Source organism: Bos mutus, chromosome 27 (genome assembly GCF_027580195.1).
Source record: "Bos mutus isolate GX-2022 chromosome 27, NWIPB_WYAK_1.1, whole genome shotgun sequence".
Lineage (NCBI taxonomy): Eukaryota > Metazoa > Chordata > Mammalia > Artiodactyla > Bovidae > Bos > Bos mutus.
Genome location: NC_091643.1, coordinates 9458683 through 9466195, shown reverse-complemented (window position 1 = coordinate 9466195; position 7513 = coordinate 9458683). Strand labels below are relative to the sequence as shown.

At 52.2% G+C, this 7513-nt stretch overlaps 1 non-coding gene across 1 annotated transcript; it reads right to left on the bottom strand.

Moving 5' to 3' along the window:
- Positions 1-2714: 2714 nt before the first annotated feature.
- Positions 2715-2849, bottom strand: LOC138985999 (small nucleolar RNA SNORA70). Its single transcript, XR_011462950.1, has one exon. It is a non-coding gene; the product is annotated as a small nucleolar RNA SNORA70 (small nucleolar RNA).
- Positions 2850-7513: the final 4664 nt, after the last annotated feature.

Here is a 7513-nt window from a genome sequence, read left to right as displayed (position 1 = left end):
CCCATGGACTGTAGCCTGCCAGGCCCCTCTGTCCATGGGATTCTTCAGTCAAGAATACTGGAGTGGTTTGCCATTGCCTTCTCCAAGGGATCTTCCTGACCTAGGGATTGAACCCATGTCTCCTGCATTGGCAAGCAGATTCTTTACCACTGAACCACCAGGGAAGGCCACTATATTCAATATCTTGTAATAAACCATAATAGAAAAGCATATAAAAAAGACTATGTATATATGTACATTCATATATATATATACATATGTATAACTGAATCACTTTGCTGTATAACTGTAATTGTTTGTTTAAAACAGAAAACCAAAATGATAGATAGATTTGCTTTGTCAAATTGAGACTAAAAGAAAACCAATGATTGCTCGAAAGCAACTCATCAAGCAGGAGGGGGCGGCGTTGAGGACAACTCTGCCTGGTGTTCCGCCAGCAACGGCCGTGGCCGCCCAGGGTCCTCCACCCCATCGTTGGGTCCACTCATTGTCTCCTTCTGTTTCTGCATCCCTCCCACATGGAGACAAAGAGAGCTCCCGGGTGAGACATCCTGCTCCCAGGTGACCAATCCAGACACTCACGACCCATTGGACCCCATAAGGCCCATTCCAGAACAGGGAGCAGCTGAGTCCGTGTCAACGTCTCAGCAAATCCACCGGCTCCTGGTCGCCCCTGAGCCTCTTTCCAGGTGCTTATACAAACAATTTGTTTTAGCTGCCTTATCGCCAAGTATTTACGAGGTTCACCGCGGGAATCCCTGGCGGCGTTGACCTCCCCGCCTTCTGAGCGCAGAGTCCGCAGCATCGTGCACCCGGAGCCCAGCGGCTGCCCGAGCAGCCGGTCCTGTGACGAGCAGAGCCTGTGACCTCCTTTCAGCCCTTGCACAAAGGAGCAGACGTCCAAAAGCAAACGTCTTCATTCGGGAGAAAACAAACTCTTCCTGCCACTATTTTCAACCCAAAGAAAGTGCCAAAATGTTTTCAGATCGGAGGTCAGATGTGGATCACGGAACACGCTGCGCTGGCCAATGGGAGCTTCGAGCCAACCTTCTGGGCAACACATACTACAAATCCCAACTCAGTCCCCGGGCATTTCAAGGTCACGCGAGGCTCTAGAGAAATGGCCACGAGAGCCGCAAAGAGACCCCTGGGCCCACGTCGGCTACAGGCTGTTTATTCGGAGTCAGTCCACAAGGAACCAGATTGTCTGGACTCTCCTGGTTGGCTCACGGCTCTGCCCTTACCTGGGGGTGGGGACGTGCGGGGGACCTGGGAGCCTGATTCTGTTACCATCTGACTGATGAAATCCAGGTGCTCTGTTTATTTCGGAGTGCAAAAGCACACACCAAGAGCTTGAAACTTACATTACAGACAGGAAACGCACGCCAGCGTCTGAAACTTGAAGCTGGGCCTCTTCTCAAACAGAGGCTGTTTCTTCACTGATAGACGCCCCTCCCTTTGGATGGAAAGAGTCCGTCTGCCCCCTCATCCTGGGCAGTTCAAGCCTGTGCTGGTTGTAAGTCGCATATTTTAAACGTACTTCATCTTCCTTTCTCCTCACATCTAAAAGCAAATGGTCTAAACTTGCTCCCAGCCATGCTGCCTCCAAAGACACAGTCCTCATAAACTGGCCACGCTGCGACCTCCCCGCAGTGGTCCAGTGGTTAAGATGTCCCCTTCCAATGCAGGGGGCGCAAGTTCGATCCTTGGTCAGGAAGCTAAGATTCCACGTGATCCTGCATGCCTCCTGGCTAAAAAACAAAAAACAAAAAAAACATAAAACAGAAGTAATATTGTAACAAATTCAGTAAAGACTTAAAAAAAAACCTGCCCATGAAAATCTCCCTAAAAATGGATTCTTAACACACAGATAAATCAAGGATGGTATCCAGCCAGGCAGAAGGGAGGAGGCAGGTAGGTTTTGTAAAGTCATGGCCTTGTAAAGTCTAATTACCTTCCTATGCTTTTCAAGCACAGGGATTGGAGGGAAATTTTTTTAAATTTTATTTATGTTTAATTGAAAGATAATCGCTTTACAATATTGGTTTGATTTCTGGAGGGAGAGTTTGTGGATGGGCTTTCTGAGCCCTTCACATCAAAGTGACCCCTTGCCTCCTTGTCCTGCAATTTCTGTCTCTCGCATCAGTAGCTCTGCGGGGATTTTAAAAAGATAAACAAAAAGGAAACATCTTTCTTCCTGGTCCTAATAGGAACCTCTTCAGTATTTTCATGTGGATGTGGGAAAGAAAATATAAAATCCTGTTTTTGCCTTGGGAAGTCTTTTTTTTTTCTTTCTTCAACAGGAAAGTAGGATTCACTGGTGGGCGTGAGTAAGGAGGGGACAGCGCCAAGGCTCTCATGCGTCCAGGACTGGTCATTTGTCCAGGGGGCTGTCATTAGGGATATATCTGACCCCACATCCATCTGGAATGAGCAGCTTTTCGGCCACCCTGTTTTCAAATTCATCCTCATTCGACCTTGTAAACCCCTACTTCTTGGAGATGTGGATCTTCTGGCGGCCAGGGAACTTAAACTTGGCCGTGCAGGGGGCCTCAGTCACATGTTCTTTGTTCTACAGCCTGGTGTGGATGGACATTAGGACTTGGCCAGTCTGGACCCTGGCCTCTGCCCTGGGGCTTTTCAGAGGCACCACGCACACCTGAATGGAGCCTGGACTGGGGACAGCATGCCAGTCACGGATGTCCACCGGGCAGGGCTGTCTCCAGGTCCCTTAGGGCCAGCCGTGCAGGCAACGAGCTACACACACTGCCAAGGAGGCTGCTCTTTGCAGCCATTGCACACTGGGCCCCCACGAGGAAAAGAGCACAGGGGGGCTTCACTGGCCGTAAACTCCTTGGAAGGTCTTAACACCATGTACACCTTCTGGCACAGACTGAGGTTCCTTCACTTGGTACACAGGACAGTGCCCAGGATTAGCCACGGGTGCTGCTCAGAAACAGGCAAGCCCGCAGTGCGGGGCCTCGGTCTCCTCTCCTATAGAATGGGCGAGGACAGGACGGCCTCTCAGGTCTCTTCCAGCCCCGGAGCTCTGGTTGCCATGTGCACTCCTGGTCAAGGGGGATGCCCGCCTGTCTCTGGAGCCTTTGCAAAGCTCTCTTTGATATCCAAAGAATGCAAGCTATGCAGAAAAGACAAAAGAGGAAACTGGTGAAGATCTCACGGTGATGGAGCCATTTCTCAGAATTCAGTTGTAAGCCTTAAAGGTCTGTGTTAACAACCTGAACCAGGAGAAGTCGTTGGACTGAAGGGAAAAGCATCTGACCAGTGGGGCGATCAGAGGGACAGACCCAAGCGTGTATTTAGAGAATTTCCAGAGACAGCGCTGCACGGGATTTCCATGGTGTTGCTGACACCACAATGAGCCATCTCCAGCTGACTTGTAGGCCTGATGTCTACACGAAAATGCCAGTTCCTGGCAGAAAAAAAAGTCTTTTGGATACATCTGAGTTACGTGCCTCCTCCTGTGGCTCTGGGAAGGGTACAGGGACTGATGGATGACCAGGACCCAGGGAGAGGGCGGGTCGGGGGCTCCCGAGGAAGGGGCCTCCTCTGGCTGATAGGCAGCCAGGCTCTGGGAGGTGAAGCCCCTTCTGCTGTCCTTCTCGGCTCATGACTCCCCTGTCCCAATTCACTGGCTGTGATTTTGAGTCCTGCCAGGTTTGGAGGGGATGGGATCAGGGAGGAGAGTTGAGCCAGAGAACAGTTCCATCTGGGGGCAAGCGCTCCTGCTCTCCAGCCTAGCAGTTAGTGAAAGCTGACCCTCCGATGGGGGTCCCAGGGGTCCTCTGGAGATTTCGCAAACTGGGGTCCTTCAAAGGGAACCACTCAAATGTGGACCCCACTCTCCACCCTCGGACTGCTCTGCTTTCAGCTTGGGCTCCCTTTTTCGAGCACCACACAACATCAAAAGGTCCCCTTGGAGGCAACCTGGAACAGGTCCCCGTGACTCGCACGTGGACCATAGGAAAACGATCCATCCTCAGAGCAGCTCCTCTCCGCCTCTCTACCCTGCCTGTCCATCACAGTCAAGCAACTCAAGTCAAGTTCAGTGCGTGGAATTCTCCACCTGCAGGGCATTACGTATCAACTCCTGAAAGTTGTCCTGTTGGTGACGTTCTCTCTCTCCCTCTCCTTCTGGGTCCCTCATCTCCAGGAGAGGAGGAAGCAATATCAATGATGCTGATAACCTGCCGGGTATAAATCCTGCCCAAGGCAGCCAAAATTCCCTGCCAGGTGACTGGTCCTGGCAATTTTTCTTTTTTTCCAGAAGGAAGTAATCACTGCCCCCAAAAGTTGAAAGTCTGGCTAGTTTTTAAGGAATTTAAACTTGATTTGTTTCCCCCGATTCAAGAGCTTACCCAGCACAGAAGTTTTATAGAAATAGAGGAAAGAAGTAAAGGCGGAGATTTGAAAGAGAGAGGAAGAGAGAAAGGAGGATGGGGGCTGGGGAAAGAAGAGGGGGCTTCAAAGAAGGGAAAGAAGTCCTCCAGCTCCTCCCGCACCCCCACTGGTCCCCGCAGCATCCCACAGTACGGAATCCCCAGGACCACTGACTCCCGGGGACTGGAGCTTGGCTGGCCTGGGGCTCCTTCCTCTTCATCCTCACCTCACCCCATCTGAGCCAACTTCGTCTGCACCCTCAGCCTACTCAGGACCTTAACCTGCAAACGGCGCCACAGAAGCTGTGGTTTCCCCTAGAGCGTCCTTCAAAGGCATCCCAGGACAGTGTATGAGGCCAGGAAGAACCTCTGAAAGAGCTGGACCATTCAGCCTAGGGAGGAGGCGTGAACCACAGTTGGCTCTTTTGGGGTAGTGGGTCACCTCCCCCTCCCCCACGATACCACGAGTCCGGTCCTCCCCCACGCAGCCCTGCCCTTGGACTCACTGCCCCTCTGAGTGCCCCCGGGCGTGGTTTCCCCTCTCCAGCCCACCCACGATCAACTGCAACATCTGGGCATCTTTTTTCTGGGTTAATCTTATCTCCTCCGATTGTGTAGACTCACTGGGGCCCAGTCTTTTTAGCCTCTGCTTTGATGAACCACTCCCAACACACACTCCCTGACTGTACCAACGCTACTGAATCCAGCACAGAGTGGGTCCCTCAGATATTTTCTGGAGCCTGGGACCCCCAGTCCTGTGGCCCGCAGGTTGAGAACCGTGAGACCATAAGGTCAGACCTGCCAAGTCACAGTGCCGACCAGAGCTGGGGCCCCGGCTGGGACCGTCCAGGCCTGTCCCTCCCGAGTCCCCAGCTTGTTCCCTGTCTTGGCCATCAGGTGGCACCACAGTTCCACGGGTCACCAGGACTGCAGCATCTGGGAGGGCGGCTTTCTCCTCCCGCTGTCCGCATGGACAGGTCCCCAGCCTGCGTGGAGGGGAGCCTGGGGCTGTGACCTGAGCCCGGGGCAAGTCAAAATCAGCACGTGGAACTCACCTCCTGCGGGGAGAGGTGGGGCTGTCCCATCTTTCCCGGGGCATGTTGGTTACCCCTCTTCAGAGGATGCGCTCTGCACTAAGCAGGTGAGCAGGAGTTCAGCAGAGCCCACCAAGGCTCTAACCAGAGGGCTCAGGGAAGCAGACACCTGGGTGTACCACTGACGTTCACCTCCACTGGGCGTGCCCGAGTCCCTACATTTTTTTCTTTTCATCCCCACCTGCCCCCACCCACTCCCCTTTCCCAATTCAGGCAGGAGAGTTGTTTGTATTCCCTACAAAGGTTTCAGTGGAAACCAAAGGGGCAGGGTACCCAGAGGAACCATCTGCCCCAGAAGCCACTTTTTTCTCAAGTCCTACCACCTTTTCCCCCTAAAGCCACTTTGACTTAGAAGACTTTCCACTAAAATCTCAGCAAACTGATCAAAAAAAAAGTACTTATCCAGTACATTTGTTTTTGCCAATTAACCTTTCCTTCAGTTCAGTTCAGTTCAGTTCAGTCGCTCAGTCATGTCTGACTCTTTGTGACCCCATGAATCGCAGCACGCCAGGCCTGCCTGTCCATCACCAACTCCCGGAGTTCACTCAGACTCACATCCATCGAGTCAGTGATGCCATCCAGCCATCTCACCCTCTGTCGTCCCCTTTTCCTCCTGCCCCCAATCCCTCCCAGCATCAGAGTCTTTTCCAATGAGTCAACTCTTCACATGAGGTGGCCAAAGTACTGGAGTTTCAGCTTTAGCATCATTCCCTCCAAAGAAATCCCAGGGCTGATCCCCTTCAGAATGGACTGGTTGGATCTCCTTGCAGTCCAAGTGACTCTCAAGAGTCTTCTCCAACACCACAGTTCAAAAGCATCAATTCTTTGGTGCTCAGCTTTATTCACAGTCCAAGTCTCACATCCATACGTGACCACAGGAAAAACCAAAGCCTTGACTAACCTTTCCTTAAAGAAGGCATACAAATCGGATGATGTTGAATGATCTTGATTTCGCATCAGCACCTGGGGATATGACCACAACCCCACCCAGAGACTCTGGCGTGAATAGCTGTCACCTCCAACCTCACCCCTTGGTCTGTGTGCCCTTGTGTTCTGTGCCCATGGTCATAGCAACACAGACCACAGAGCATAATGGTGAGAAAGAAGAACTAAGAAGTACAGCTCTAAATCATTTACCAACAATTTAAAAGATACATTTTAATAAATGCAAACTGCAAACCAGCAATGGCATAATAATATGCAGGGCATACGAGGCTCATCTATAAGTTGAGTTTATTTGGTGTTCACGTGATCCCCAAGGCGGCTTTTACATTTAAGACTTCTCTCTTTCTCAGTCTCTCTCTGTTTTATACACACACACACACGCACACACACACCTGCCTTCTGTGTCAGATGTCAGTTGGTCACACTCCCTAAGCCCTTCCCTGACACCCCCCAACCCAACAACTGAGGGCATCGTGCTCCGAGCATCTCAGACTTACCCTGAACCAGGATGGTCCATGGTCCCATCCACACCGTGAGCTCCCCGGGAAAGGCACTGGGTTCCGCCCTTCTCTGGCACTGGCCTGTGATCTGTTAGTCCATGAACACATGTGCGTGAGGCATGCACACACAGACTCACACCTTTTCATGGGAATTGGACTCCAGGGCATCTCCAGGGGCGACAGGGACCACATGCTCCTCTGCAAGACTCTGGGGTGCTTTTCCAAATGCCAGGGTAACGAGAAAGGAGTTTCTGTGGCCAGGGGCAGACTGAGACCTGTGCATTGGGCTCAGTGGAGACACGTCTGTGTCACACCGCTCACGTCTAGTCAGCAGGAGTGACTCAAAACGGCCTTGGGGCCCTCTCTTCCCTCTAGCGCCTGGAAATGCCCTCTTCCGACACCCCAGAGGCCCACCCCCTTCCTAGTGGTCTCCAGCCTGAGAACCCGCTGCAAGGAAATCGCCAGCTTGTCGGGCCCATCAGCCACAGCCCCTCTGCCTCCCGATTATCCGTTTATCTGAGGAGGGTGGCTGAAGTTCTCTGCCTCCGGCCAGGCCAGGGCCTTCAAGCTCATC